A 26602-nucleotide genomic window follows, 5' to 3' on the forward strand; every position below is an offset into this window, starting at 1 on the left:
AGCTCAGTGACATACTCTGTAAGCATAAATACAAAATCTCAAGAGACTGATGTACTAAAAACACAGAAGTATAATTGAAATGTATCCTTACCGTGATGGCAAGGCAATGAAAAGGCTGAAGTTCAAATTTGCTACGGGTTTAAAATATCAACACTTAACATTAAACCACTGGGACTGAGGCCTGAAGAAACTTTGGAGAACACATTTTTGAGCTGGGAGTTATACATACTAATGTTTCTTTGAAGTCATCCCCTTGAAAAACAAAACCCTGTTTTTATATGATAAACTAACACCTCAAAGGGGTCTGTAAGTATGGGAGAGAAAGTGAAGCTGTCTTCTCGAGTTCTGCTGGGAAGATTTGCACTAGATTAATTCAGCTTTCAGATCATACTGTTAGCTAAGCAATAGCTGTCTATTCAGGCTCAACTGCAAGCAAACTGAGTTCAGGGTTTACTAGGTATTTTTGTCTAGAAATTTGAAAAAGCACAGATCACTGGATTGTAGCAGTTTTCTCTCTACACACACACACACACACACGTGGATATATATATAGATAGATAGATAGATATCTATAGATATCTATATCTATATTAAACACTTAAACATATATTTATATACAATTAAAGTTTGCAACATATCTATCTATATAGATATCTATAATTGTATATAAATATATATTTAAGTATTTAATTTCATTAAATATTGGTAACTTTATACCCTATGAGAACCAATTGAACTATGACTAGTTTCAGAATTTTCATTACTGATTTTTTTCCTTTTTCTTTTTTCTTTTTTTGCAGTTTTGACAGCCCTATGTACAAACATTTTCCTCTAGAAACTGGAGACTATGTATCCTTCCATACTTCTCCCTGTCTTATGGGTTTCTTATGGGTAACCCATGTCTCCAGGATCAGGGAGGAGGAAAGCTCTGATTTATATTGTTTGCCAGTTTCATGGTGTAAACATTCCCACAGTGGTGATTTCAAGCTTTAACTACTGATTTGAAGAATTTCTGACTATTTCAAGTTGGCTCTTATGAGCCAATTGCATCCATCTCCCAAACCGCTGCTGGGACCAGATCTTCACAGCCTGTGCTCTCTGTCTTGTGGCTTTTCAATGTCATGCAGTTATACAGGTTAGAAAAAAATATATACACGATTAAAGTCTGCAGCATAAATGGGTATACATAGCATCACCTTGCTTGTCAATCAAATGAATTCTATTAGGATCATTGTGTTTGGTGTTCAGTCAGGATAAAAGCTCCAAATAAGAAGTCTTCTCATATCTGAAGGTGTTTATGGCTGCCTTCTCCAACAAGACAAAGAACAACAAGGAAATATTAGTGGAACCGTGCTGGCTACACCTAATTGACAGGGCAACTTTCATCTGTCTTCACAGATGGGTACAAGACTGCTCAGGGTTCCTGAAGGTACAGGACAACCATCACAATCTAAAGAAAGAGTATTAGAAATAGAATCCACAAGAACTCTATGGAACTGTTACATAACTTAAGAAAAGAAATAGGTTGCATGGGGCCAAGAAACCGCCCAGAGCTAGCTTTGGAGTTAAGAGAGACTGTGAGCAGTTCGGAAACTGCTGATATCTGAAGATATGACAAATAAAGGCCAGTCCATGGATGGTAAAGAGTCAATGCATGACAGTTTCTGAAATAGAGTGTTCTGGACTCAGAGGACCCCACCCCTGTTAGGGTACCAGTGATGTTGCAGTAAAGTGGTTTATCCCTTAAGTTTATATTCACTAAGTGGATCTGAGGCTTACTAGTCATATCTTGGGGCAAGAGGGCAGAAAACAGGCAAAGGGTACAAGGGCCATGAGCAACATCTCCCTAGAACCATCTGGCTTTGATTATTTTTACCCCATCTACTGAGAACTCTTGAGGCCACAAAATACAGGGAGAAATAATTATTCCCTAGCTTCCACAGCTGCTAAGACAGTTCCATCTGGCACTTCTACACCTGCAGCTATAACCCAGGGACCTCTGAATTTCCTCGCATGTTAGCAGATGGTGATAGCTAAGGGATGTAAGGTCTAAAGGCATTTTAGGCAGTTCTATACCTCAGCATTTGTTCCTTTGAGCTCCTATCAGTGTGTTTGTTCTTTCTCTGTTTCTATAATTATTTATGTCTTAGATTTAAAGGATTAAGTTGGAATATTCCTAGAGTCATTAAAAGCTGGTAAAAGGTCCACTTCCTTTTATCTGCTTTCCTTTCCTCTGGACAGACATGAAGAATGAGGGATAGATCACTTGTCAAATACAGGGTAGGTCAATATAGAGCAACAATCATTATCTTACCTTGCAAAAGTTGGGGGAGGGGATAAAAAGCCTATGTTAGCAGAAATGTTAGAATAAGAAATCCTATGAAATTATACAATACAGAAGCCTTAAAACAAGAATGGAATTTTTTTTGGTGATTTGGTCATTTTTTTTTTTCCCTCAACTTGAAGGCAGGCCCACTTAATCTACTCCTCTTTTCCAGTTTAGCCAAGCTCACTTCCCATCCTCCCCACCTCCTGCAACTTCTTGACTTCCTCCTTTCTTTTTAATTTTCTTTTCCATTCTCTCCCAAATGCAATCTTCTAGCTTCAGCTCAGAATTTCCTTTGGAGCAAGTCACTTCAAAGCCACTTGGTAACTATGGTTACGGCTCTTCAGGATCGTCCATGAACAGGAGGCAATGTGAAGACTAGGTGCCCATAATCTACTCAGGATGTATACACTGAAGATGTTCCACCCAAAAAGCCCAGTTCTCCCAGGCATTAAAGTAAAAATAGCCCCCACTGAAACCATCTCCTGAGGACGAAATCACAGCCAAAGAAATTTTTTTAAAAAGTTGACACCAGAGGGAAGCATGGGCAAAAATCACCCCCATATGTTAGAGGTCTATAGTCCTTACAGCATAAAATCAGCAAAGCATTTTTCTAACCCTAAGACTGGCTCTGAATAAAATTTAAAAACAAACCCTGTTCACATTTTTATTAATTTCTATTGTCCTCAAAGTAGCATGCACAGAACTGACAGATCAAATAACAGAAGCAGTATAGTTTTGTGAGTAACAGCACAGACTCTGAACTAGGCTTCCTTGTTCAAATCATGATTGAGTCATTTCTAGCTTTGGTCATGGGCAAGTTAGTTAACTGCTTCATGTTTCCAGTTTCTGATCAGTACAATAGGAATAATAATTGCATGTATCTCACAGAGTTTTGTAAGACTTTGTATATGTGGATTATGTCCCTTGAAATTTTACGTGTTAGATAACCCCCTGTACCTCAGAATGTGACTGTATTTGGAGATAGCACTTTTAAAGAGGTAATTAAGGTAAAATTAAGTCAAATGGATGAGCCCTCATCCGGTATGACTAGTGTCTTTAAAAGAAGAGTTTAGGACACACACACATAGAGGGAATGCTATGTGAAGACAGAAGGCCAGAAGGACTGACCATGTATGAGCCAAGGAGAGAGACCCTCAGAAGAACCCAAGCATGCCAACCCCTTGATCTTGGACTTCTAGCCTCCAGACCTGTAGAAAATAAATCTCTGTTGTTTAAGCCACTAATTTTGTGGTATTTGTTATAGAAATTAATATAGAGGCGCTTGGGTGGCTCAGTCATTGGGCATCTGCCTTTGGCTCAGTTCATGATCCCAGGGTCCTGGGATCAAGCCCTGCATCAGGCTCCCTGCTCAGCAGGAAGCCTGCTTCTCCCTCTCCCACTTCCTCTGCTTGTGTTCCCTCTCTCACTGTCTCTCTCTCTCTCTGTCAAATAAATAATTAAAATCTTAAAAAAAAAAAGAAATTAATAGAGATCCACATATATAAGTGCTCAATAAGGATTATTATTATATTATTATTGTTATAAGCAGTATTGTAGATATTCTATTATTTAATACTATTATTAATACTATAATAATTAATGTTATTATTAACATATCATCAGGTTTAACAGGCTAAATCTTCAGTCTTTAATTGTCCACCAGTCCCTGCACCCTTCAGAAACCCTTCACCTGTGTTTCTGGCCTACTGGCTATAAATTGGGGGGGGTTCCTCAGCCTTGGACTTCAGATGTCAGTTGCAAGTCCAGGTTTGCACCTGTGACTTCTGCCCAACTAGCCATATATAAGTAGTGCCCATGACCCCTTCCTTGGGTTCAGTTAATTGCTAGAGTGGCTCACAGGACTCCGAGACACATTTACTTACATCATTGACTTATTATATATAACACATATAAATAATATATATCACATATCTGTAAGTTATTACAGGAACAGCCAGAGAAGGATAGGCAAGCATGGGGAAAGGGTGCAAAGCTTCCATGCCCTCTCCGCTCTCCTAGCACTTCCACATGTTCACCAACCTGGAATCTCTCTGAACCCAGTCCTTTTGGATTTTTAGGGAGACTTCATTACGTAAGTACAATTGATGAAATTGTTGGCCATTGGCAATTGGTTCAACCTCCAGCCCCTCACTACCCCCCCATTTTTAGGTGGGGGTCCAAGAGTCACCAAATTAACATAACAAAAGACACCTTTGTTCCTCTTCTCGTTTAGGGAATTTCAGGGTTTTTAGGAGTTCTGTGACAGAAATGGGATGAACAACAAATATATATTTCCCACTACATATCACAGTATCATAACCTCATATCCATTAAGATGGCTACTATCAAAAAACAAAAAGCAAACAAACAAACAAAAAAACGGAAAATAGCAAGTGTTGGTAAGGATCTAGAGAAAAGAGAAGCCTCATCCACTGTTGGTGAGAATGTAAACTGGTGCAGCCGCTGGCAAAAAAAAAGTATGGAGGTTCCTTAAAAAAAAAAATTAGGACTACCGTATGATACCATATGATCCACTAATCCCAATTCTGGGTATATATCCAAAAAAATTGAAAGCAAGATTTCATAGAGGTATTTGCACACCCATGTTCATAGAAGCACTATTTATAACAGTCAAAAAATGGGAGCACCCCAGATGTCCACTGATGGATGAATAAACAATATGTGGTATATACATACAGTGGAACAGTATTCAGTCCTAAAAAGGAAGGAAATTCTGTCACATGGTGACAAAGTTCACTGGGTGAACTTTGAGGACATTATGCTAAGTAAAATAAGCCAGTTAAAAAAGACAAATAATATGTGAGTCCACATACACAAATACTTAAAGTACTCAAATTCATAAAACAGAAATATAATGGTAATTGTATTTACCAGGTAAGTACTGGGGGTTGGAGAAAAAAGGGGCTGTTTAATGGATATACAGTTTCAGATTTGCAAGATGAAAATGCTCTGGGGGTATGTTTCACAACTATGTGAATATACTTAACACTACTGAACTCTACACTGAAAAATGGTTAAGACGGTAAATTTTATATTGTGTGGGGTTTTGAGAAAAAATAAATAAATAAATAAATAAATAAATATGACATGTACGCACTTAAAAGGACAAAAAAGATTAAGTTGAAAGCTCCCTGGAAACACCATGAGCACCAGTGAGCTAGACGGAAGCACCCTATGCCTGAAGGGGTTTGGAAGGGTGACCAAGAAGGCCTGGAAGGGCCCCTAAGTGATTCCTTATGGGTGGGTGCTGAAGAAACCTTCTGCATTTCATGGTTGTGCCTCAAACCAGCCCTCAGCCTGGTTTTGGTGTTTTGGGGAGAAGTCAGTACTCTGAGTAGGCACATTCATACATCCAGCATTCCTGAGGCTTGACTCCACACCAGGCACTGTGTGGGCCCCAGGAATGCAAAAAGAAAACAAGGTCAAGATTTTAAGGAGCCCTCTGATCAGAGGCTGAACAAAATTTCCAGCTAAGAAATGAAGTTGGTCTCCTCCCAATTTATGGACAAAATAAAAACAACTTTGTACTATAAAAGTGATGGAAACCCAGAAATCGGTTAATTCAGTCCTTCCCTGCTGCCTTCCCTACTTCTCTAACCCCAGGTGGAAATGAACAAGAGTTGCTCTATCTATAAACGTCTCAGGAAGCATCACTCTATCTATAAACATTTGGAAGCAGTCACTTCCGATTGGAACAGAGGTGCACAGAAGGGGGCTCTTGAACTGTGTGCAGTTGCTGCACCAACAGATTCCTGTCAAGTCTCTGCAACTGAGGAAATGGCCTTCTCAAATTTGTTGCGATGGAGGCGGGTCTTTTGTCTTCATCCTGGTATTTGCTTTGCAGCTGGCCTGGACACGGATGCCCACATCCACCTACACAAGCCACTTTTCCATCAGCACCTCAGTACTCGTAAAAGTGACCAAAACCTACAGCTGGAAGATGGAGAAAACCAGCTCTAGGAGGCAGATGTACCAGAATCATTGTGTATAAAGCAGTATGGAGACAACTAACTGGGTAATCTGCAAATCACTGAAAATTTCTAGGTCACATTTACCTCTTTTTAAAGAAATGAGAGCTTTCATTCATTATCTCTGTTGTCCTGAGATTCTAAGGTCCTAGAAAAATGACCCATGAGTATCACCTGGTTAACAGAGTGATTTCCGAGGTCAGTCTCCTCTGTAGCAGCAGTTCTCAGTACGTGATCCATGGGGCCACAGCTGCAGCGTGACAAGGGAGCTGCTTGTCGGCAGAGCTGCTGGAGAGAGAGGCCAAGGAATTCATGATTCAACAAGCCCTCCAGGTGATGTTGTGCACCCTGAAGTCTGAGAAGCCCAGCTCTAAACCTTGATGGTAGCATCATTTAAAACACCTTGTTGGATTTTGTACCTCATGGGTTGTTGTTTGCAAAACAACTTAACTGCTCTTGAAAGTTGACCCCAGATACAATTCAGAACTTCCCCCCTTTGTATTTACCACACTACTTCCTATACACGCATCTGCCACAGAATCTGCTTTGTTTTGGAGAATTTATTAATGAATATGTCTGTCTCCAGTAGATTGTAAGATCCTTGAGGGCAAGGAATAAGTCATTTTCAGTTTTGGAGTTCGAGGACCTAGGAGAGTGCCCGAGAATATAAGTGCTATGTTGCAAATGGATACATGGATGGATGGATGGATGGATGGATGGATGGATGGATGGGTGGAGTGGGTACATGCATGTATGGATAAATAAGTGTTTCAAAATATGTAAAGCCTTGAGTAAAGGAAGGATTAGTATTGAGCAGCAAGAAATAATGTGTTTGGATTTCGGTAATAGAGATCCGCTATTCCCTTCTTGGTCCCAAATAATTTTTTTTTCCAGCTAATAATTATGCTGGTGAAAATACTGATTCTGAGTACAACTGAGATCTGCTCCTCGATCATCTAATCATTCTCAGAACAGCCTGGAGGCCTCACATTGAGTTCCAGTTCTCACGTGAACAAGGCAGATAACACCACCTGCCCCATGCTTATCTCTTGGGGACACCCAGCATGCTAAGTAATGATGACTACAAATGGCTTTTGAAGTTCTGGGGGATGGCTGCTATGTAGGCATAGAAGATATTAATAAAAAGTTCAAACATTTGGCAATATCTAAAATAAACCTCACCAACTTTGCCAAAGTCAGGCAGGAAGCAGAAGGGCTGTCTTTCCTCCCCTTATATGGGAATCAAGAATGAGCCACATTCTGTGTCTACTTCTTTCATAACACCCTTCATGTGTGTGGCTCATATAAATCTTTCCTTTAAAATGTGAATGGAAATGTAACACTGAGAACCTGGGAGGAATAGGAGAAGAGAAATAGAAACATGCAATTAAATTATCAAAATGGAATCTTTCTCTTGCATGACATGGTAGGAAGAAAAATAAAATCAAGTGTCCCTCCCCTAGACTTAGGACCATTTTTAAAGAACACATAAAATTGAAATATACTTAGCTATAATTCAGCTTCCTTACCTTTAAAACTGGCAAAACAAAACTCACCTCCTGGGGATGTTGGAAAGATAACACGCCATGATATAGAGAAAATTGCTGTGGTGGCAGGGAGGCTCTTTATCAAACAATACCTTGGGTTTGTGTGTTTCACTTGTTGATAATTCTCTGTGATGGAAAACTGTCCTCAGCATGATACTAACAGCCCCTTGAATGTGTACAACATACTACAGTTTACCAAGAGACTTTACAAACAGATTCTTGATTAGTCTAACCATTAATGCTTTCAAGTGGATGTGAGCGCTCGCATTTTATATTTAAGAAGAGGGTCAGAGAAGTTTAGTCAATTGCTCAAGGTCTTGGTTAGTAAGTGGCCACCCGGGACTGATATTCAAAGTCAACTGCTCCTCCTCCACAACTATTGTGGTATGATGGATAGTACAGACAGAGAGAGAATTTCCTGACACCTCAGAAACCTACATTGTCAGTTCACAGGTTGTGCTATTATAAATCCAGAATATTGGGATATCATTTAAATCTTTTTTATTTAAATCTTCATTTTCTCTACTTTGATAATATTCAGGGAAAAAATGTACAAATTAACATTATCTTACTAACTTAAATCTTTTTTATTTAAAGATTTTATTTATTTATTTGACAGAGATCACAAGTAGGCAAAGAGGCAGGCAGAGAGGGGGCTCAGTCCCAGGACCCTGAGATCATGACCTGAGCTGGAAGCAGAGGTTTAACCCACTGAGCCACCGAGGCACCCCAAATCTTTTTTATTCAAATCTTCATATTTAAATCTTCATATTCTCCACTTTGATACTACTCAGGAAGAAAAATGTACAAAATAACATTATCTTATTAACTCGGGTGACCCTAAATAAAATCTTATGGAGGACTTCAGAATCTTGAAATCTTTAAACCGAACATGATTTTGATAATTAGCACATCCAATTCCTTCATTTTACAAATGCAGAAAATGAGATTAAATGATGTCAAGTGATTTGTCCAAGGCCGTTGTCAGTTAAGGGCAGAGCAGGCCTGAAATCAAATCTGTGACTTTTCAATCCTTCCTTCATCTACTTTCCCACAGTACCTCCCTCAACTTGCATTCTGGTGGTCTGTGAGAGGAAAGAGAAACAGATGATCCAGGAAGCTTACAAAAAGACAGTTACAAGTTATCAAATTATCAAAATTAATATTATCAGGTTGGACTGTGTTCCTCTGTACTGGGGAGGAGTTATTACTAATCACATCTGTATTCTTCATGTTAGGACAAGGACAGGAACTTAAAAGAGATTTCATCAGAAGGTCCCCTTTTCACATTTTAAGTTTTGACCTCCAAGAGGGCTGCTATCCTCCAGGATTGGAGGGCGGGGGTAGGGGGCATGGGGGCCAGGATCTAGATCTCATTTAGAGAATGTGGTTTCTTTGGGCAAAATTAAAAAAAAAAAAAATTATCCCTTCCTTCCTCAAGACTCTTTTCTGCCATCTTCTGGAAAACTGTCAAAGTGTATATAAAATCTATGTGCATGATGGGAAAGTCACCCCCTAGATTTGCACAATGCACACCGTGCACACCATAGAGAGTGACCCCGTACCCAGGAAAGCATTTGATCCTTAAAGTGATCAATGATTTTCTTTAGGCTCATCCTATTCAGGAGCTCCTAGCCCTCCTAGTAACCCTAACCTAGTGTTAACTTTGTCTAAGAAGTAAATGGGTTTTTTTCCTTTTTGAAGGTGATCTGTGGCCTCTCTTCTGGCTCAATCTTACCCAGGTGGTCACTGCATTAAAGCTGCCACAAAAACATACAAAACTGCATGAAAAGACCACCACTGTTGTTAAGCAATTCCAGGAAGTAAAGAAGCCAAGAGAGTTGATTGAGTAAAGGCTATCAGAGGTCCAAGTGAGGTAAAGAAGCATTGAGTTGATAAGTTAGGCTTTGTCTAGAGTTTTTTCTCCTTTTTGTAAATATACATTTTCTAGGGGATCCTGTTTGGTTCCATGGCTTCAAATCCTATCCACACACAAGCCACTTGCACACTTTTTATGTTCTGGATTAAACACTCCACTGGGTCCCAAGACTCCACTGCAGTCTCCTATACACAAAAACCAATTCAAAGTTTCTACTTGCTTGTATAAAAAGTGCATTAAATTTATGTCCCAAACTGAATGCTTTATTTCCCCCTGCAAACCTCTTCCTCATACAATCCATCTTTCATTTCTCAGCAAATAAAATTCCATCCTTCCAGTTTTTAAGTCTAATGCCTAGAGGTCATCTCTGACCTCTCTCTTGATCGTCCACCACACATGCAATTTCTCAGCAAATCCTGGCTACTTTATTTCAAAATATACCTAGAATGTGACCATTTCAGGACACTTTGACCCCTTACACCTGAATAGTCATCCTGTCCCCCCCGGGTTGTTACATGGACTTCCTAATCGGTCTTTCTCCGTCCACCTTGCTCTCCCCAATTTATTCTTCACACAGCAGCAGAAGCATGGGAGTCAGCTCATGTCACCCCTCTGCTCAATACCTAAAATAGCTCCCCATTTAATCAGAAGAAATTCCAAGTCCTTACTGCAGCCTATCAAGGGCTTACCTCGGGGCCCCAACACCTCTCTGATCTTGTCTTTACCACTCTCCCTTCACTTCAGTTTATTCCGTTCATTCTGGCCCCCTTGCTGCTTCTTGAGCACATCAGGCATGTCTCCTGATCAGGGATTTTGCAATGAAAGTTCCTTCTGCTAGAATTTCTTTTCCTCTGTATGAACACTGGCCTTGCTCCCTTGCATAAGAAGGCACCACACCTTCATCTCAGCCTTCCTTCCAACCTCTTACCAGACTTTATCTTCCTTCACAGCATTTACAAAAACACTCAGATAATTTCTGTCGATTTGCTTACTGTCTGCTTTTATCCTCTACACTGGCACTATCCAATATTTAAGCCACTAATCACATTGCCACATAAATTTATATATTAGTTAATTAAAATTAAATAAAATTTAAAAGCCAGTCCCTTAGTCATATTACCCACATTTTTACTGCTTAACGACCACAGCAAGCCTTGAGACAACTTCAAGCTTCCCAAACTTTATACGTAATTAGAGTCTCCATGGCAGAGGAAAAATAAGTGACAAAAAAGAAACAGTGAAAGAATATTTTTATATTTAATGCAAACCATAAAAGCACAAGTTCAAAAGTTCAAAGAACCCTAAGTGCAAAAAAAATAAAGAAAACTAAACCAAGATACAATCATAATCAAAGTGCTTAAAACAGTGATAAAGGAGAAATCTTAAAAGCAACCAGAGAAAAAATACATGTTATATACATAGGAACAAATATGAAAATTATCCCAGATTTTCTATAAGAAAAGCCAGAAAACAGTAGAGCAACACCTTGAAGTACAGAAAGAAAGAAAACAAAAGCTATCAACCTTGAGTTCAAAAATGAAAGTGAAAAGAAGACTTTTTCAGATATTCAAAAGCTGAAAGAATTTATCACCAACAGACCGGTGTTACAAGAAATGTTAAAGGAGGTCATTCAAGAAAAGGAAAGATAATTCCAGATGCAAATCTGTTCTGTAAAATGAATGAACACTGGAAATGGTAACTCCATTGAAAAAAAGAAAAGAATGTTTTTCTTATTTAAATCACTTTGAAAAATAATTGTCCTTTGAAAGCATAAATAACAACGTGTCATGGAACTTATATATACAAGTTAAATGTCTGATAACAATAGAAAAACATCAGGAAGTGGTGAACGGAAGCATTTGCTGTAATGTCCCTATACTATATATAAAATACTACATGCGGGTTAAATTGTGACAGGTTCAAGATCCACATGACCGACGGAAACAAAACGAAAATACCAACACAGAGAGTTATAGCTAATAAGTCAAGAAAGAAAATAAAGTCGAACCATTAAAAAATTCTCAGTTAATCTAAAACAAAGCATAAATAGAGAAAAAATAAAGATGGAATGAGTAGAAAAGAAATAACAAGATAGTATATTTAAGTTCAACCATATCAATCACATTAAATGTAAACAAAACTAGACTAATATTCTTAATGAACACAAATGCAAAAATTCTTAATAAAATGTGAGCAACTAACATCCAACAATATATCAAAAAGATAATATATCGGGAGGATGGGTGAGCCTGGTGGTGGGTATTAAGGAGGGCACATACTGCATGGAGCACTGAGTGTGGTGCATAAACAAGGAATCTCGGAACACTGAAAAAATAAAATAAAATTTTTTTAAAAAGATAATAAATCATGACCAAGTGAAATTTATCCTAGGGTTGCAAGTTTGTTTTAACATATAGAAAATCAGTATAATTTAAAGTACAATTAATAGATTTTTTTAAAAAAATCAAACAAGTGATCATTCTAGTAGACACAGAAAAATATTCAACAAAAATTTGACATTGATTACTGATAAAAATTCCCAACATACTAGCAATAAAAGCAACCTTCTCCAACCTGATAAAGGACATTCACAAAAACTCTACATCCAATATTGTGCTTAATTGTGAAAGACCAAATGTCTTCTCTCTAATATCAGGAACAAATCGAGGATGTTTACTGTCACCACCTCTATTCAATAACTTCTATTCTATTGGATCTAGCCAGTTCAATGAGACAAAAATAAATAAATAAAATCTCCTCAGATTGTTAAAGAAGTAATACTATCTTGTTTATAGACAGCATGATCTTCTATGTAGCAAAGCTTATGGAAACTCAACAAATCTACTAGAATTAATCAGTGAGTTTGGGAGGTTCACAATACACAAAAGCCAATGGTACTTCTATGTATTAGCAGAAAACAACTTGTAATTGAAATTAAAAAACAATATGATTTATAATAGCATCAAAAATATGAAATACTGGGATGCCTGGGTGGCTCAGTTGGTTAAGCAGCTGCCTTCGGCTCAGGTCATGATCCCAGGGTGCTGGGATCGAGTCCCACATCAGGCTCCTTGCTCGGCAGGGAGCCTGCTTCTCCCTCTGCCTCTGCCTGCCTCTTTGTCTGCCTGTGCTTGCTTGCTCTCTCTCCCTCTGTCTCTTACAAATAAATAAATAAAATCTTTAAAAAAAAATATGAAATACTTGGGGACACATCTGATAAAAGATGTTTAAGTCCTTTACATTGAAAATTACGAAATATTGTTAAGAGAAATGTCTTAAAATTTAAAGGAAAGAGACACAGCACATTCACGGATCATAAGAAAATATTGCTAAGATATCAGTTCTCGGGGCGCCTGGGTGGCTCAGTGGATTAAGCCTCTGCCTTCGTTCCACTCAGGTCATGTTCTTAGGGTCCTGGGATTGAGCCCCGCATTGGGATCTCTGCTCAGCGGGGAGCCTACTTCCCCCTCTCTCTCTGCCTGCCTCTCTGCCTACTGTGACCTCTGTCTGTCAAATAAATAAATAAAATCTTTTAAAAGAAAAAGAAGATGTCACTTCTCCTTATGATGATCTATAAATACAACGTGAATACAATTAAAATTTTTAAAGGCCTTTTGTGGAAATTGACAAGCTGATTCTAAAACTTGTATGGAAATGCAAAGACTCTGTCAAAGCCAAAACTTTAAAAACAAAAACAAAAAAAAAAAAGGAAATTTTAAGGACTTATACAACCTCATTTTTTTTAACGGGCTCAATACAGGGCTTGAACTCATGATCCTGAGCTCAAGACCCAAGCTGAGACCAAGAGTAGGACCCTTCACCAACTGAGCCACCCAGGTACCCCTATACAACCTTGATTTCAAGACTTATTATAAAACTACAGCAATAAAGACCATGTGTTCTTGGTATCAAAATGGATAAATACATACGTGGGAGAGAACAGAAAGTTCAGAAATAGGCCCTTACATTTATAATCAATTGTTTTTTTTTTTTAATGTGCAAAGACAACTGGGTAAAAAATATTCTTTTTAACAAATGGTATTGGCACAGCTGGATATAGAAAGGCAAACAAAGAAAAAAGAATTTGAATCCATATTCATAGCACATACAAAAATTAACTCAAGAGAGATCATAGATCTAAATATAAAATCTGAATCTGTGTAACTTTTAGAAAATAGGAGGAAGAAATTTGTGATTTTTCAGCTAGACAAAGATAGCCTAGGTACAACACCAAAAGCATGAGTCTGATAAATCAAACTTCATCAAAATTAAGAATTTCTGCTCATTAAAAGACATGTCACATACTAGAGACTATATTATACTGCATATCCAAGGAACTTATAGACAGAATATATAAAATTCTCTTATGATAATAACACATTTGGACCTAATTTTTTAAAAGGGGGCAAAAGTTTTGAACACGCATTTTTCCAGAGATGATATCTGAATGACAAATAAATTCATGAAAAGATGTTCAAACTCATTAGCTATCAGGAAGGTGCAAATTTAAGCCCCAAGTGAACTACTGCCACATATTTATTAAAATGTCTAAAATTTAAAAAGACCGATCACATCAAGATTTTTTGAGGATATGTAGCAATTGGAATTCCCACATGCAATCAATGGGAATATAAAATAGTACTACTATTTTGGAAAAACTCTTGAAGTCTCTTAAAAGTTAAATATATCCACCATATGATGCAATGATTCCACTTCTAGGAATGTAGGTAGTAAAATAAAATCATATGTTTATATAAAGACTTGTTCACAAATGTTCATAACCACTTTTGTAACAAGAAATGAAATGTCCATCAACAGGTGAATGGATAAATAAATTGTAATATAGCCATATAATGGAATATTGTTCAGCAATAAAAGGGAAATAAAGTACTGATACAAGGAATGACTGATGCAATATGGATGAATCTCAAAAATATCCTGAGTTAAAGAAGCCAGACAAAATCGAGTACATACTATGCAACTTCTTTATATTAAATTCTAGAAAATATAAAACTAATCAATACTAACAAAAAGTAGATCCATGGTTGTCTAGGGATGTCAAGGTGGTTGGGGGGTGAAAGGGAGTAATTACAAAGGGTTGATATATATGTTCGTTATCTTGAGTTTGGTTATGGATTCCTGTGTGTGTGTGAAAACTATCAGCTCGCGCAATTCAAATACGTGAAGCTTATTGTATACCAGTTATACCTCACAAAGCTATTATAAAATAAATTCACATGCAGTATGCAAATATGCCATTGATTGTTTTGCCAGATAGTTTTAAGGCAGAGCAATAGATAAACTAGATATAATCACTTCAGGTCACTTCCAATTTCTTGCCTAGATGATCTGGTCCCCTATGCATTTTGGTGGACAGAAGTGGGTGACTTCCAGGGTTGACAAGAATAACTGATGAATGTCGTTGAAAGAGGCTTATACAGGGGCCCCTGAGTGCCTCATTCAGTTAAGCGTCTGCCTTTGGCTCAAGTCATGATCCCCCAAGGTCCTGGGATTAAGCCCTGTTTTGGGCTCCCTACTCTGCAGGGAGTCTGCTTGTCTCTCTCCCACTGCCCTGCTCGTGCTCTCTCACTCTCTCTTAGTCTGTCTGTCTCTCAAATAAATAAATAAAGTCTTTTTTTAAAAAGGGGCTTATACATTATTTAAAGTACGAAATAGCTGAATCTATGAATAAATGACAAGTTGATAACCCTCAAAGTACTTGTTCCAGATCCTACGGTTTATCTACCATCATGCTGAAAGTCAGCCACTGGGCAATGGAAAGACCCAGGGGTTCTGAATCAAGTCTGGACTAAAATCCCAGTTCTGCTACCTACCATCTCTGTGACTTTAGGTAAGTTAATTAAACTCACTTTTTTAATATCCATAAATGAGGATAATGATAATGTTTATCTGATAAGATTTTGATAATTAAATAAGATATCAGACATAAAGACTTAGCTCAGTTCTTAATATGCAACATGTCCTTTCCCTTCCTTCTTTCCCACCTCCTCCAGCAAGATCCACTTCCTTCCTATTCTCCAGATAAGCCAAGTTCATCTCAGGATGTCTCATTTGCTCATGACCATGGTTACTCATACACCGCACATTGCACCTGACTTAAATAGGATACAGTGTACGGATGACCAAATATATATATATAGGCTAAATTACGGCATGTTAGTCATATGAAAAATTGGTGCTCACTTAACCAATAAATTTGTTTCAAGTTTCCTCAAGATATCCAAAATCCTCAGAGTATTTAAAATGCCTCTTGATTAACAAACTTTTATTTTTATGTGAAATCAACTCTAATCAATATTTAATTTTCCAGGAATCACTTAATTTCTTGATCAGAATAATATTTTTAAAAAGCAAAATTTTCCCTCTGACATGTTGGAGCAACTAATAATTTGATGTGTCCCTGAAAATAAACTCCACCATGGGAATCATTTACACTCTGAATGCAGAAATTGTGATCCAGTGGGAAAAAAATAGTTTCCTCTCTCACTGAATTAAAATAGGAGAGAAAGACACAGACAGGCACGGAGAGACAGAGACAAACCTCTCAGGCTGGATTTAAAAAAAAGTCCTACTCAGTTCATAAGATTTCCATTTACATGTTAACTACTATCAAACATATCTTATTCTGTAGAATTTTAATATCAGAAGAGTAAACATGATAAAATTTTCTTTTCCTTTAAATTTTTGCTTAAATCCAATCTTTGTTGAAAGTTCTGGTTTAAAGTTGACTTTTTGAAGAAAGGTTTAGATACATATTTTTACCTCTTAAAAATTCACTCAATATAATGATAAGATAGTGGCAAGATTTTCTGGCATTCTGCATTTAGTTTGTTTCCGTTTTGTTTTTTAAAGCCCGAAATTGGAAAAAATAAAGCACATCAAAGCAATGAAGCTGAAAATGGATTCGGATATTATAAAATCACAGATAACTTCAAATTCGAGCAGCAAAGGCTGAAAGGTTTCTCTCCGACCCTCAGCTGCAGACCGTAGGCTGCAGACCTGTGCATCTTAATTTTCTCTTAATTAAATGCTAATTCCTGTACTTACTCCAGATCTTCCGAAGGTGGGTCCTGAGCATCAAGTTAGTCACCAAACACCCCATGTTGTTCTTCACGCCAGAAATTTTGAGAACTCTTGGATTTTAAATTGGAATGGAGGCCAGGAAGTAGGTAGGAAGGAGAAAGAAAAGAAAGAAGAGAAAATTTCCTGTCACTAAACGAAAGAAAAATCAGATAAAGTCACATGAACGACCTTTTCCCACAACTCAGCAGATGCTATACTGAGCCCATTTTAAAGGAGCTACGGAGCTGGCTTTGAAAAACACTCCAGTGCTGACTGGAAAACAGTTCTCCAACACTATGCCACTGGGTTACTGTCCGCCCAGTGGGTGTATCATGGTTACTGTCCCACGGAAGCAGCACGTCTGAAAGAGCCATCTTCGGTTCTGGGGTGGATGAGCGGCTTCACACAGCCAGCCCAGGACACCTCTGTGTTCACATCACCCTGTATGTGGTGAGGAGCAGAGGGGGTAACAGTGTTCCTAAGAACCAATGGGAAGACATGCAAAGGTTACTCTGAATAGACATCTGCTAGAAGACCTCAGCCAATGGGATAGCCAGATTCCTGTGCCCTGGGCTGGCCCTTTTCAGTTGGGTCTGGATCGCTTCTTACTCATTCTTGGTTGACACTTTGTTCATATCTACAAATGCCAATATAAGTGACGGTGCATGGGAACAGGGTAGTCAGACATGACAAAAAGGAAGGTCTTGCCCAATGGAGACCCCACTGTTTACTGCTGACTAGCAGTGTTTATTCAAATCTCCAGAATACGAGGGAGCTTTCCTGCTGTTCTCCTTGTGCCCCTGACCTTGGCCGCACTGCCCCAGGCCACTGCAGGCAGAAGCCTCCCTCACTGGTCACCAGCTTCCCGCCCTGTGAACGAATAATAGTAGGGAAAGTCTCGAGCAGCAGCCTCCACAGACATGGCTTCCAGAGGCTGATACATTCAAATTCCCTTGTAGCTCGTTTCTCTTCTTCCTGTCTGAGAGAATGTAGATATAAAGGAGGCACATTTAAAAGGAATTTAAAAAAAAAAAAAAAAAAGAAGCCTGTTTTCCTGATTGGTGCTTGCACTGTGTGGGAAGGAGGGGAACTGTTAGCCTGTTCTGGGAGGGCTGCCCCTGTGATGGCGGGGGAGGAGGCCACACAAATAACACGTGAGCATGTGGGAGAGGCTGGCACGTGGCCGGGGTGGTGGAGGAGCACCACAGGGTACAGCCTCCTTCCCAGGAAACCAGGACAAAAATTAACAGTGGAAAAGTCAGAATCCACAAAGACTTTCCTCTCGCAGAGGTCCTTTACCTCCCCCGCATTTCGCATCTCTGGCCTAGAGAGGGTTTGAGGCACAGTCACTGCAGAACTTGGATCTTTCTCGCTGAATCGCAGACTGTGTTACCTGTCCGCAGGGCTGAGAGTGGAAGGGAAACCGTTTGTGAGAAGGAGGTGTGGAGGCGACCAGAGGAAAGGGCCCTCACTCTTTCCGGAGGCCAATCCTAAACAAGTACAAACCATCTGCAGCAACCCTGTGTTCCTTCCCTTCCTCATTCTCCTCTTTCCACCTGTTCCTGCCACAGAGCCCAAGCAGCGGACTATTTCTAGGTCCCAGCACCAGGGGCCCGAGCACCGTCAGGTCCTCTGACGCACGTGGCGCCCTATCTGCCCGCCGGCAGCCGGCGGCCATCACGGGCTTCAGAACCTCTGAGGGAAGAGCCTCAGGCTCAGGAGGCAGACCCTGCCCCACACACGGTAGGAATTCTCTTCCAGTACGGGACTAGACCGTGTCTACCTCTAGCACTCGGAAACGCGGAAGTATGAATAAGTATATACTCTCTAGCTACACATATATTTATATACATAAACAGGTAAGTAGATCGGAAACCCGGAAGTAGGGATCAAAGAAGGTCATCGGGCTTCAGTGAGTGTAGTCGCTGGGGGCCGAGCCTGGCCGCGCTCCCCACACGGGAAACGAGACTGACGCCCGTATCACAGTCCTCCAGAGAAACAGAACCAACAGCCTGTGTATATCCTCCGCTTTTCAAAGTTCTCAAAGTTCCCATTATACCACTTCGCTATTACGAAAGACCTATGTCAGTGCCTAGTTTGGCTAACGGAACGAGATCTGTAGATTTCAAAAGAAGGAAGGAAGGAAGGAAAGAGAGAGAGAGAGAGAGAGAGAGAGAGAGAGAGAGAGAGAGAGAAAGAAAGAAAGAAAGAGAAAGGAAGAAAGAAAGAAAGAGAGAAAGAGAAAAAAAGAAGAAGAAAAGGCAAAAAGCGAAAATGTGCTCAGCGAGGGTTTTGTAAGGAGCCAGGAGAGAGGGGGAGCATTTTCAGAGGAAGTGCTCGCACCCTGAGCAGCCAGAGTGCGGCCAGGTTCATCCCCCAGGGACTACACTCAGCATCCCAGCAGAAAGCCCCCAGACTGTCTTCAAGCACCTCTGCTTTATCTTAACTTTTCTGTGCATCCTTCAGCAAGATTTATCCTGAAGTATCAGAAAAGGCTAAGAGAGTTTACTTTTTGAGTTTGGGAACACCAAAAAAATTTCCCTATGAATTAATGGTAATTGCTTCTTTGCTCTACAACATCTTGGCTTACAAAAGATGTCATAGGAATGCTCTACATTTGGACAGTGGGGGAAACTCTGTATGTGTATATATACACATTAAATAGGGAGAGAGAAAGTTTTATTTATTATAAGGCATTAACTCATGCAATTATGCAAGCTGAAAGGTTCCCAGGTCTGTAGGGTAAGTCAGCAATCTGAAGCTCCAATGGTATAGTTCCTGCCTGAAGACTGGCAGATCTGAGACTCAGGAAGGGCCAATGTTTCAGTTAGGTCTGAAAGCGGGAAAACCAACATCCTACTTCAAAGGCCACCAGCAGAAGTTTTCTTTTATTCAGTGAAGAGTCAGTGTTTTTATTCTGTGCAGTCCTTTGGCTGATTGGATGGAGCCAACTGCACCCCACCACCACACACACACATTAGGAAAGGCAATCTGCTTTACTCAATCCACTACTTCAAATGTTAATCATCTAGAAACAGCCTCTGAGACACACCCAGAAGAATAATATTTCCCCAAATGTCTGGGCACCCCATGGCGCTGTCAGTTTGACCATAAAATTAACCATCATGGTTCCCAACAGCTGGGATCTCATAAACCTGACCCTTAGGAAATAATAATCAGTGCACCATTCATAAAGATCGCAACTACCTTACTCTTTATCAGTATGAAATCCTATCTCAGGAGCTGTTCACTGGACTTGTAAGAAAAATAATAGCCTGAGACATCACTGATCCAGAGGTCACAGCCAGGGTGACATTTTTTTAGGAGAGAGGAAAATTGGTTAAGTAGTAAAAGCTTCCCAGCTGTCATGTAAATAAGAGGATGGGCCTATTTTTTTCCTAGAGATAATTGGAATTGAGGAGATTTGCTATTAGAATGTCTTTGTAACCTTCAAAGAGCCCAGCAGCCTCCAAGGGTAAAGAATGGAAGGATAGGATCACTGTCGGTGTCATTCTTACATTCTATGGCTCCTGATTGGTTATGTTAAACTGGAGGTGTACCTCAGCTCAGGGTTTTGCTAGTACCACAGGCTGTTTTGCAGGTGAAAGTTCTTAGGACTTTCACATAAAGGGCCTTTCTAGGACATACTGATCTTTATGGAAACGCTGCTTACATGCTAATACCTGCTGAATTTATGGTTTTATTTTCATCAGTGCCCCTCGCTCCCAAACCAATCAACCTTCACCAAGCAAGCAGGACAAATATACTTAAGTTCTTTGACCATTAGCTTTTCCATGTCAGTCTTGGAGAAAACCTTCTAGCCTTGATGCAAACTCAAAAAATGGGATCCACTTTCAATGACTGAAAAGTAGGTACATGTGGATCTCAACTTCCAGGAAAATGAGCAGAAGGAGCCACTCAAGTGCTCCCTGTCTCCACTTGGACTTGGAAAGGTCTAGGTCATTTGGAAAATTTTGCCTGCATGTATATCGAAGATGCCGGTACACTGGGAGAAAAAGAGGAATCCCAGGCAGTGATGGGAGAAGGGACATTATTAGACAAGCACACAGCTACCAGAACAACCCTATCTACTGGAAACCATGCTATTTATACACCCCAGTCAGCCCAATAAAGGAGGAAGGTAGTGAAATTGCTTAAAATGAACTCCAAAAGCTAAGCTTAAGCTCAAGGGACGCGTGAAGGCCTGAACTCTCTTACAATTACATAATAAAGTGGCAAATTGATTTATTTAAACATTACCTCACTGGTAATAAATACTCTAATATTAAAAATATTAACCTGAAGAACGGCAATAAATTCCCTTCAGAGGGACATGTTGTGGCCTCAGCATATCCTCAGTAAAACCATGCCATTTGCTGCTTAATGTAAAAACACACACTTAGACCACCCCTCCCCACCTGCCCCAACCCTCATACACTTAAGCTGCTTTTGGAGGATCTGAGCAGCTTATCTTGGGAACAATCAGTCGATAAGTTTCCACTCTGAGGATCATCAGCATCCAAAAGAGCAGCTCACTCCTTTTGATTCAAGTTTTAGGTATTTATAGAACAAGACAAATATTCATTGCTTAGGTAGAGAGCTGTTTTTGGTTACTTTTTTCCCTTTTCCTTTTTACTCATTTAAACAAAAAGCAGCCATCCTTTGACCATACAAATTTTTTTTAATTTCACTTAAAAAATAAAAGATTCAAAAGCCAAGATTTTTTCAAAGATGTGGAGAAAAGGAAACATTTGTGCACTCTTGGTGGAAATGTAAATTGGCACAGCCACTATGGAAAAGAGTATAGTGGTTCCTCAAAAAATTAAAATTAGAACTACCCTGTGACCCAGCAATCCCACTTCTGGGAATATATCCAAAGGAAATGAAAACAGAACCTTGAAGAGATATTTGCACCCCATCCAAAGGAAATGAAATCAGTATCTTGAAGAGATATCTTAACTCCCATGTTCAATGCAGCATTATTCACAATAACCAAGGTATGGAAACAACCAAAGTGTTTGTTCTTGGATGAACGGATAAAGAAAATAGATTTTAAAAACATATATATTATATATATAAATGTATAAATTTATATATGTTATGTACATAATTATAAAGTTATATATATAGTTATATATAAATAATATATAACTCTTTATTTATATATTTATATATGACATGTATAAATATACATAAATAATATATAATAATATTATATATATAATATATATCTCTCAAAATATGTTTGTCCATAAAAGGAGGAAACCTGCCATTTGTAACAAGAATGAATCTGGAGGACATTATACAAGATAAATACTATATAATCTCACTTATATGTAGAAGCAAAAAGAGTAGAACTCATCAAAACAGAGAACAGATGGTAGTTTCCAGGTGTAGGTTTTAGGAGGAAGGGGGGAATTTTGGCAAAAGAGTACAAACTTTCAGCTATAAGATGTTCTAGGGATGTAATGTACAATATAGTGACTCTAATTAATAATACTGTATTGGATACTTGTAATTTGCTAAGAGAGTAAATCTTAAATGTTCTCATGACACACACATACTTACACACAAACGGTAAGTAAGGGAGGGGATGGATGTGTTACTTAACTTGATTGTGATAATCATTTCACCATGCATATGTATATCAAATCATCACATTGTCCACCTTAAATATATATAATTTTATTGATTATGTCTCAATAAAGATAGAGAGGGAAAAAAGCCAAGATGCTTTTAATGGCAATTTGTTATTGGGCATCAGGCAAGAAAAAGGCAAACACAGAAACCTGCTGAATAATGCAGAGAGCTGCTTGTGCAGTGAAGATGTGTAGTATGAGTGTGAGAAGAGGACCACTGCAAATGCATTGGCTAGAACCTGTCTTTGGTGTAGTAGAGGAAAGCAGGGACACAGTGAAGGTTATAGGAAGATGAAGGAAGAATGAGTTGGAAAACTGAAGTAAAACAGGAACCAAGAACTCTAGGAAACACACACATATACACAAACACAGCAGTTGCAAAACAGGGGGGGGGGGAATGAGACTAAGAATCGTAAAGTGATGGTTACTACTTGAACACCTCTGATAATAAAAACTTATTCAAAAACTTGAGTCAAGGACCCTTGGGTGGCTCACTGGGTTTAAGTGTCTGACTCTTGATTTCAGCTCAGGTCATGATTTCGGGGTCATGGGATAAGTCCCGAGTGGGGCTCCACACTCAGCTAGGAGTCTGCTCAAGATTCTCTCCTTCTCCCTCTCCCTCTGCCCCTCCCCCTCAAATAAATAAATACATCTTTTAAAAAAACTGAGTGAAGATATCTAGTATTTGATCAAATCCATCAAAATATGAAACTGATTCTGGTTTTTTATCAGTCAGAAATAAATGTGATTAAAAAGAATTCTGTTCTTCAGGGATAGTACTACCCTAGAAATGTCGATCCTCTTAAAAAAAAAAAAAAAAAATTCCTCAAACAACCCGAACTGAAAATGTCAACGGCAATGAAATCAGTCAAAAAACAATGGGTTGAAAACCACTTAATATGTCTGTTTTAAGAATACATGCTATTTAGACGTGTTTGGAAAAATAAAATCTAAACATGGCTGAAATTTTACATCTCATATAAACATGAAACAGAAACATGTTGCAGAGAAGAGAAACATACTTACGCAGGTAGAAGGATTTTTATGTTAATTAAATGTAAACCCAGGAAGAAGACAGGATGCTCTGAGATGTAGCAAAGCCATCTTACGATCCTCCAGCAATAAAAGAAAGACCATCTCAATAATTATTTCCAAAACCCTATTCCTCTAAAAATGTACACACTTTAATGGTTACATAATATTTCTCTTTTTTGGCTTAACACTTTCAGTGAAGGACTTAATATATTTTTGTTGAGATGGCTCATGTTCTACTCCTAAACATGACTCAAATGCAGTCTGATATCTGGTGGCCACACACCTAAGTTGCAGGTTACATATTTTGAAGAAATAAGTACATTTATTCCACATACTGAAGTAATTAAAACAAGTAATAGGAAGGATTGGGAGGGAGACAAACCATAAGTGACTCTTAATATCACAAAACAAATTGAGGGTTGCTGGGGGGAGGGGGTTTGGGAGAAGGGGGTGGGATTATGGACATTGGGGAGGGTATGTGCTTTGGTGAGTGCTGTGAAGTGTGTAAACCTGGTGATTCACAGACCTGTACCCCTGGGGATAAAAATATATGTTTGTAAAAAATAAAAAATTTTTAAAAAAATAAAAAAAAATAAAACTAGAAAGAAAAAAAAACAAGTAATAGGAAAGCATATAAATATCCTAAAAATAAATGTTTGCATAATTGGTCTCATTGTAATGAAGGTTTTCTTTTCTTTTTTTCTTCTAATTTTTTTAGCTTTATTGAGCTATAATTAACAAATACAATGGTAAGATATTTAGAGTGTACAACCTGATGAAATCTCAAACACACACAAACACACACACATTTTAAGAATTCTCCCTGTGGCGTTAATTAACACATCTATCCTCTCACGTGTTTACGTGTGTGTGTGTGTGTGTGTGTGTTTGAAAGCATTCAGCTACTACTTTCTCTTTGCTAACTTGAATTATACAACACCATGTTATCAACTATAGTCATTATGTTAAACATTAGATCCTCAGACTTGATTCATCTTATAACTGGAAGTTGGTACCCTTTTTACAAACCTCTCCCTATTTCACCAACCCCCAAGTTTCTGGTAACAAAGTGGTTCTCTATTCTCTGATTGTATGAGTTCAACTTTGTTTGTTTGTTTGTTTGGATTCCATATATAAGTGCTACCATCCAGTATTTGTTTTTCTCTGTCTGGCTTTGTTCATTTGGCCTTTGCCCTCCAAGTTGTTAAGTTTGTGATCGCTCATGATAAACACATTTTCTCTGTGGTAATGGTGGGATTTCATGATCTTTCAGAATCTGAGGTTTAACCAAGGATTGAATAAGCAATGCTTTTTACCACTTTATCCTGATTAGTATTGAGCCACCAAGAATACAGAGATATTTGTCAGCCTCTCTTGTAAAACCCAGTTTAGTAGTATCTTCAAGACCTCCAGCATCAGCTGAGGACTATACCCCCTGCCCGTTCTAAAGTTACCTAGTTCCTGAATTCCCGTGATTAAAAATATTCCTTTAATATAAAGTATTGACCCCTAAAAGAAAGAGGTAAAGTTCCAACAGATACGCTGAAGACCATTAATACAAGGCACATACCTGTTCATCACACTAGGATAACAGAAAGAGTGTTATCAAGCCAAAGGCTGTGCTTTGCCAGGCACTCTGACTTGAAGCAAACCACTTGACTTCACCAGCCTTCTGACTTATTCTGTGAAATAATCCTAACTGCTCTAAAATTGCTGTAAGGATTAAATGAGATAATAGGTTTTAAGGCATTTAGAGCAGATTTTCTGATGTCTTTTAAGGACCAAATTAGTTGTTTTAAGAACAGAACATTGAACAGTCAGAATTTAATGAAGTGTGTGGCAGATGCTACTATTTGCCTAACCAATTTTTTTCTCCTTCCTTTTTTTTTAATTGATCCAATTTTGCTTGGGGTGCCAATAGGCCTAGATTAAAATAATCCTTATCAGTCGTGAACTCCTTTTCTCTGGATGTGAGAAAATAGACCTATATTTGACCAAGCTAATACAGTTGGAGTTCTATTATCCGAAGTCAAATGCAGTCCTGACTGACGGCTGGAGATAGAGCAAGCAAAGGGAAGCACTGGGAGCACAAGCTGTTGGCTGGAGCATATAGGCTGATCAAGACAGGGTGCAAAAGGGCTAGGAAAAATGTAAAAGGAAAAAGGTTGTTACAAAAAAAGAAAAACCTTGACCATGTTCACACCTATCGCAGACCCAGCCCAACCCTTGGAATGCCCCACAGTGAGGACTGAAGACAGACTATATTGTAAGAAGCCACTCCGAGCTGCCTTCCTCTGACAGATTTCCTATTTCTCTACATAAAAGTGTTCCTTGCTGCTATGTTTCTACTGTATTAGATGCAAACTCATTTCATAACTCTTAAATTAATTTTGAACCAATTATTATGTTTATGCTTTAAAAAAGGTTTTTCATTGCCAAGCAAATAGAGGATAATAAAAATGACTAGATTCATTTAAATCCAAGAGCAATGGATTCCTATATTTTTTTAATGCTAAATCAGCCCGTGCCTGGGTCATACATGGAACATGACTGGGTTTGGTTTCCACTTTTAAATAAATTCAATTGATTTTAACTAAACTTCATATATAAAACTGTCCTTGAAGAGAGGGCTAATGCTTAACAGAAATCAAAGCCACAGAAAATTGTTGATTTCTTACCATCTCTTCTATGTTTTATGGCAGAAAGTGTCTTTCCCATGCCACCTAAAGATACTGTTCCCTAAACTCCATGAGCATCCACTGGAGAAGCATCCGTTTGGGCTACTAACTGTTTAAATCATACCTTAAGACAAAGCAAGAATCAAAACTTGAAACCAGGGGGATGCAAGTGAGGCACTCAGCTCAGGTACAAAATTAATGATGTTCAATAAAACTCAGTAATCAGAATAATGTTAAATAATATTTTTATGCAATACTTTTAGAAAAGCAATTGCCTCAAATGCATGATGAATAAAATCTGAAATTTTACATAAAGACAAAGTCTGAATCTGTCCTGGTATGATTCACCTTACTCACTTCATTTTATCCCCAGCCCCAATGTCATTTTAGTTTTTTAAATTTTTTTAAAAAGATATTATTTAT

General features: G+C 38.5%; 1 long non-coding RNA gene across 1 annotated transcript in view; it reads right to left on the reverse strand.

The window, feature by feature from the left end:
• Positions 1 to 5445: 5445 nt before the first annotated feature.
• LOC123391923 overlaps positions 5446 to 26602 on the reverse strand; it is a 47065-nt gene continuing 25908 nt past the window's right edge. Inside the window, exons 2-3 of the long non-coding RNA XR_006606604.1 lie at positions 16813 to 16898; positions 5446 to 6606 (exon numbers count right to left, since the gene is read on the reverse strand). This is a non-coding gene — a long non-coding RNA (uncharacterized LOC123391923). The remainder of the gene's footprint in view (positions 6607 to 16812; positions 16899 to 26602) is intronic.

The sequence above is a fragment of the Mustela putorius genome, unplaced genomic scaffold (assembly GCF_011764305.1).
Source record: "Mustela putorius furo isolate JIRA1106 unplaced genomic scaffold, ASM1176430v1.1 tig00000407_pilon_pilon_pilon, whole genome shotgun sequence".
NCBI classification, from domain to species: domain Eukaryota; kingdom Metazoa; phylum Chordata; class Mammalia; order Carnivora; family Mustelidae; genus Mustela; species Mustela putorius.